Here is a 7,267-nt window from a genome sequence, read left to right on the forward strand (position 1 = left end):
GGGGGTCCTTTGGGTGCATGACTTTAGACCGTAGAGTTTGATTTGGCTTGTGAGCCACCTCTATTCCATGGGGGGGCAGCAATCTGGCCGTGGCCTCTGACATATTGTTAATGTATGGGAGGGAGATGCGTGTTCTCTGTAAGGAGGGTTCTTCTCTACGTTGGTTGGCCCGGAGATGGGTTGTTACGCTATGCCGTCTGATGAATCTTAATGGGTAACCGTTATAACGGCATATGCGAAAGAGGTGTCTCCTCTCTTCATTCCTATACTCATCCGTACTGCAGTGGGAGTCAACGCGCTTAAATAACGTTTTAATGCAGCTGATTTTATGTGAAACTGGATGATTACTATGATAATGGAGGATCCTGTCCATGTGAGTTGGTTTATGGAACACTTTTGTATGTAAGGATCCATCCAATTGGTGATGGATAGATACATCCAAGAAGGCAAGGGTGTTATGTTTTTCCTCCTCCACAGTAAATTTTATATCGGAGTAGATGGAATTCAATATTCCCATAAATGCAGCTACATGTTGTCTTTTGACAACAGCGAACGTGTCGTCCACGTACCTCACCCAAAACTTGGGTTGGTATAAAGCCACACCTTATGTTCAAGTTGCTGAAGGACCACCTCAGCCACAATACTAGAGATGGGGGAGCCCATCGGAGTTCCCTTGATCTGTTCATAGATGGAGCCCTGAAATGTAAAATGGGTTTGGAGGCATATTTCTATAAGTTTCACGAGGTCCTCTGTCTGCAGGGAGTCCTGATGGTGCCCTCCTCCCATGCACATCAACCGTTCTCTCAGGACTGAGATGGCTAAGTCCTGGGGAATGGAGGTGAAGAGGGAGGTGATGTCGAATGACACCATTGTCTCATCATCCTCCACTCTGAGAGTCTTGATTCTCTTCCGCAGACCTGACCATCGTGCTGCTCCCATCTACGAGATGGTTGATACGGGTACTAAGCCATTTGGCTAGTCCCGAGATGGGGGTGCCCCTGAACGATACAATGGGGCGAAGGGGGATACCTCCCTTGTGAATTTTTGGTAGTCCGTAAAAACGGGCGAGAGCCATGTCACAAGGGCGTATCCTCCTCAAGATGTCATCCCCAATCTTCTTACTGCGCTTCAAGCTGTCTAGCAATTTGTTGAGCACCTGATCACACAGCAAACAAATGGAACGGTGGAGAACTGTTGACATGAAGATTGCCAGGATGGAGGAGGAGGGCATAGACCCCCAAATATGCAAAACCCGTATGAAAGTTACTCATGACAGTGGAGGAGTGAGAAGAAAGGGTGTGGAGCAGGGATTGAGAAAAGCATGTTTGTGGGGGAGCGTCTGTGAGCCCAGGGAAGCTTGTAACACTGATAGAGGAGAAACAGATGCCCCCAGGGTGGAAAATGAAAACAAAAAGGGGAGGAGAGTCAGTACTATGGAAGGAAATAAGGATAAAGGGGTGGTGGAGGAGATGAATGCCAGTAATGAGATAGTGGAAGGAATGATCTGGAAGAACCATAGAAGGAAGCGTAAGGAGAGTAATAAAGAAACATCTGGAACACTAATTAACCGGCCGGGACCGGTGACGCGGTGCATGAGCCGGGTGCAGATGCCAGCAAAACCCATTTAAGTCATCATTGTTTACTGGCTCCTTAGCCCTGATGATGTTTGGAGTTTCCAAACGAAAGCTTGGCAGCTTTTAGTGAAGTATATTTTTATATTTATACTCTCCTGTTGTTCGTATTTTATTTGTATCATAGACATGCCCAGGAGTCGTATTTTTATGCAAATTTTCCAGCATATATATATATATATATATATATATATATATATATATATATATACACACATATACATATACACACACATACACACACATGCACACACATGCACACACACGCACACCCCTATAATAAAGGTAAAAAAGGATATATGCAGTGTTATCTTCATTTTAGATCTCAAAAGAGTTTTGCGGCTCCCGGTGTTTTGTTTTCAGTGGGAAATGGGTCCAAATGGCTCTTTGAGTGTTTTGGGTTCCCTACTCCTGCCCTATACTGTTTCAGACAAATGGATGTCCAGTCTCTTCTTAAAAACTTCCAATGTTGGAGCATTCACCGCTTCTGGAGACAGATTGTTCCACTGGTTAATTGTTCTAATTGTCAGGAAGTTTCTCCTTAGTTCTAGGTTGCTTCTCTCTTTGGTTAGTTTCCATCCTTTGCTTCTTGTCCTACCTTCAGGTGCTTTGGAGAATAGTTTGACTCCCTCTTCTTTGTGGCAGGCCCTGAGGTATTGGAACACTGCAATCATGTCCCCCCCTCCTCCTTCTCTTTGTTAAACTAGACTAGTGGTCTCAACCTGTGGGTCGGGACCCCATTTGGGGTCGAACGACCATTTCACGGGGGTCGCCAAACAACACAGTCCGCCATTTCCCCCCCCCCTTTCCTTAGTTGTGCTTCTCCCTTTTATTCTGTTGGCTTTTGAAAGCCAATAGAATAGATTCTCTTGAATAGAGTCTAATTCTATTGGCTTTCAAAAGCCAATAGGAATTGTCCAGGCTGTCTCTGCCCTGCTGAGCCTGGCAAAAGTCCCATTCTGCAAACAGTGCTGCACCAGTTGAGTAGTCCTTGACTTACGACTGGTTGAGTAGTCCTCGACTTACAACCGGTTGGGGGTTGCGGCATTAAAAAGGTTGAGAACCACTGAACTAGACATACCGAATTCCAGCAACTGTTCCTTATATGTTTTAGCCTCCAGTCCCCTAATCATCTTTGTTGCTCTTCTCTGTACTCTTTCTAGAATCTCAACATCTTTTTTACATTGTGGTGACCAAAACTGGATGCAGTATTCCAAGTGTTTAGTTCTTAGTCAACTGCGCCACTGAGTTGGTGGTTCTGTTTTGGCTTTGAAATTCAAGAGATGAGTCATAATTCATGTTTTGGTTTTCTCTTATGCATAAATGTCTCTTCAAAAAAAAAAAATCTTCTAAAGCAACAAATGATATGAATTTGAACTGCCCAAATAAAAAAAAGAAATGTCAATTTTTTTGGTTCTCCTCATTTTCAAAATGACGCTTGGGAATTTATACTCATTATTTTATATATACCGCCTTTTCCTTCAAGAGTTTTCCTAGTCCCTTGCACAGGTTCAACCTTTTAAGTTTCAAACTTAGCCCCAAGAAGACTTCGCAGAATTTCAGGTCCTAATGAGGAAAATATCCTAATCGTTCTTTGCAAATCTGAAACTTCTGCAAGCAATCCAGCTCAGTATTCCAAGCGGGATGAATTGTAATTTGCCGGGTGAGACTTAAAAACTGTGTTGTTTCATCACCATTTTCTTAAATTCAGGACGCAATTTCTTTGAAATCTGATTTCTTGACCCCAATGAATTTCCAAGAGACCAGTTTTAAGTGCTACAGAATTCAAAATGAGTAACATTTTCTACTCTAGTAACATGCCACTCAGTTCAAAAAAAAAAGGAATGGTGTCATGAGTATGAATTAACTACTGCCATCCTATTAACTGGTAGGCAAAACAATTAAGTTCTTATATGAACAATGTATTAATTTTAATTGATGGTTTCATACCTACCTGAAGTGTCATTTGCACTGGGTACATAATTACATGATTATAGATGTGCCTCCTTCTAATCTGAACAATGAAATGTTCTTCAAGGAAAGATGAGGGGGGGGGAAGAATTCTCTTTTTAAAAAATATATTACTCTTACAGAAAATGTGCCTAATATAATACAGTCAAACTAGTTATTATGCCAAGGATGTAGTACATTGCTACATCTGTTGTTTTACTTTAATTAATTACAACCAGGGGGGAATTATTATTGAAATTGCAACAATAGGCCAGGTGGGTGGAAGTTATTTCTGCATTCCTGGGCTATGAAAACTGCACCTTCACTGCCAATAGGCTTAATGAAATATCCTGTTGGTGCCACTGGGAACCTTTTTATTAAACTCTTTTATTTGATGCCACTCTGTAGAGGGGGGGGGGCATTTTTTGAATGTGCTGAGCTTAGGGAAGGAAAAGATCACATGTCTTTCTAGTCACATTGATAATTATTATTTCCCAATCGTTGTAATTAAACGAAAGAACCTAACAGACATGTAACACGTTACGTATTAAGTGAAATATGTAGCTGGGCTCCAATTATCAGTAAATATGCCAGAAACAGAGTGTTGATTCACACTTCATGCTCATTATAATAAGTAAAGGCTTAAATGTGAAGGAGATGTTTTAAAGGGGAGACAATAGTTTTATAAGAATAAAAATGTCACTGAGTTAAAAAGTGTCTTCCATCTCTCCTTATTTTTTTTTAAACTCCAATGGGCTCTTCTACTCTGAATCTTTAGGGAGCTCATGACAATATTTCCTGAAAAAACAAAAAATACAACAATCAGCAATAATAAGGAGTGGCAATTTGAACAAATTGTAAACCAGGTTTACAAAGAGACAGGCATATTTGGGTAGAATCAACCTGTCTTGAAAGTCTTGACATTGAAAGACAATGAAAAGTATTTCTCAACATCACTTACTTTAGAATACATAATTTTGCACTGTTCAGACTCTTAGTTTTTCAAACAAACCAGGCATCCCAGTATTCAGAATTTTCAATACTTAAATTATTTTAAATAATCAAATTACATAAGTTCTTAATAATATTTAATAACTGAACTCCCAACTTTAATTGCTATACCTAAGTTGCAGAACCATTCCTTCCAGGGACATCCCACCACATCTGGGAGAAGAGGCAACTCCTTTCCAAGACTATCAAATTTGCCAAATGACTAAAGCTTTATAGATGTCATATTGATCAATGTGATTTCTACACACCTCTTGTCAGTTCAGAATGCAATTGTATTTGAAAGCTGATTTTTCCCCCCTTACTTTTGTTGGTGTGTGGGGATGGGTGTTGGTTCAGAGATAGTTTTATCCAAAACTAGAGCAATCTGGTTTTTACCTTTTCATCATTGCAGTTACGCAGTTTTTGAGTAGTTTATGCCCCATAAATAGGTATTCTTGCTTTATTCTACTTCCTGTACCTGAACTTTATCTCCTATTTGTCATCTGGTGTGTTGATATTGTTTAGAAAGCTTGGTTCACCCTCCCTTCTATTCCAGCTGTTGTGATAGTTTACAATACGGTTAAACCCTCTGTTTACAAAAATGCTTTTCATCTGCAGCGGACTTGAAATACAAGAAGAACATCAGCATTTATCTGGAAAGCTTCTATTCATAGCAGGCACTTTTATTTTTTCAAATAAGTAGACAAATGTATGCAGTGAGAACTTAACACAGATGAAGGAAAGCCTTTTTGATTGCATCAAGTGGGATTTATATGCCATCTCGTTATGTGTAAGTTGAGGAAATAGACTGAATGATCGCTTTTGTACTTCTTTTGGACAGGTGCAGGTGAGGACTGATGGGCTCTTGGGGTACCTTGGTGGGTTTCAATATCTGTAGGTCAGTGAAATAGATCCAGGTTGGTTTTAAATTGCTTTATAGGGATTAGAAAGTAGAAGTGTCCTAATGGACATTGCTCTAGAAGTTTTGCAATGCTAATTCATTAGTTGGTGATGTATTCAATAGAAGACAGAAGAAATCACAATGGTTATTTAACTTGTGGAATTCACTCACATATATTGTCATCAGCACATTTAGAATATCTTGAAAAATCACTAAGAAAACTGTTATCTCCTTTGCATAACATTCTACCTATTTTGAAACAATGTATGTAAGATTAGGCAATTTCCTCTTATCTGCTAAGATGCATTCACATTTCTACCATATAAAATGTTCATTGCGCTCATTTTTAATGTTCATATCTGTGTATGTGTATGGTCCACAGCTTATGGCCATTTGTTTAATGAATGTTCAAAGTTCTGGATGATGCTGAAAAAAATGAATTATGACTGATCTTTGCACTTATAACCATAATAGTATAATAGTCATAATTCAGGCACTTGGCAATGTATTTGTGATGGTTACAGTGTCCCAGGGTCACCTAATTGCTTTTTTCAAACTTCCCAGGGGAGTTCCAACAAAAAAAGTCAATGGGGGAAGCTGGATTCACTTATCACTCATGTGATTCTCTTAATGACTGCAGCAAAACAAAAGTTATAAAATTAGGCATGACACAATAATTGCACCACTTAGTGACAGAAATTCTGGTCCCAAATGTAATTGTAAATCAAGGACCACCTGTATGTGTGTGTTGCATTACTACTATTATCATTATTACTATTATTATTATTATTATTATTATTATTATTATTAATCATCATCATCGCACAGTCAGCCAGATGTTCAGACTGGATTTGGCATTTTTGTCTATCTATTGAGTCCTTCCCAAGGACCTGGGATAGGCAGATGTGGATGTTTGATGGTATTACAGATATCGTCGCAGGATGGAAGCAGTCCTTAGTAAGACCGCCTTTTGCAATTGACTAATGGTGAATTTGTCAATGCCAGTGGTGTTCAAGTGGTGCTCCAGTTGCTTTGGAATTGCACCCAAGGCGCCTATTACTATTGATACTATCTTTGCTTGCCTTTGCCACAGTCTTTCTATTTCTATTTGTAGGTCTTTGTATTTTGTTGTAGTAGTAGTAGTAGTAGTAGTAGTAATAATAATAATAATAACAACAACAACAACAACAATAATAATGTTGGAAGGACCTTGGAGGTCATCTAGTCCAACCCCCTGCTCAGGCAGGAAACCCTATACCATTTCAGACAAATGGCTGTCCAGTCTCTTCTTAAAAACTTCCAGTGTTGGAGCATTCACTGCTTCTGGAGGCAGGTCGTTCCACTGGTTAATTGTTCTATTATTGTTCTATTGTTTTTGTTGTTGTTGTTGTAAATATAATTAAACCACTATAAATATGTCTTTGGAAAACTACTTTCCATAAGAGTTAGTGCTTTATTTCCTTTGCCATCTTACTTTATTTGCAAGGGAGCAATATCCCATTTTCCTAGCAGCAGCTAACAACTGAGATGATTAGGGAATTAGGCAGATAGATCTGGCAACTATTTGGTATTGTATGGATTGTGAAATAGACATGTTTGTTCATTAATTCAATAATGGAAGTATTCTGATATGAGATGAGAGACGGATATAATGTGTTTATTGTGAAGCCTCCAACTCATTTGCAGCTAGTCTCCAATAAGCCAATAAGAGAAGGATATTGTACCAAGACTGCTTGTTCAGGTCAGACTGAGTCAGTCACAACATCAGATGTTCAGATAAAAGAAGAGGAGAACA

The sequence above is a fragment of the Crotalus tigris genome, unplaced genomic scaffold, assembly GCF_016545835.1.
Source record: "Crotalus tigris isolate CLP2741 ecotype Arizona unplaced genomic scaffold, ASM1654583v1 scf7180000021335.281207, whole genome shotgun sequence".
NCBI classification, from domain to species: Eukaryota; Metazoa; Chordata; class Lepidosauria; order Squamata; family Viperidae; genus Crotalus; species Crotalus tigris.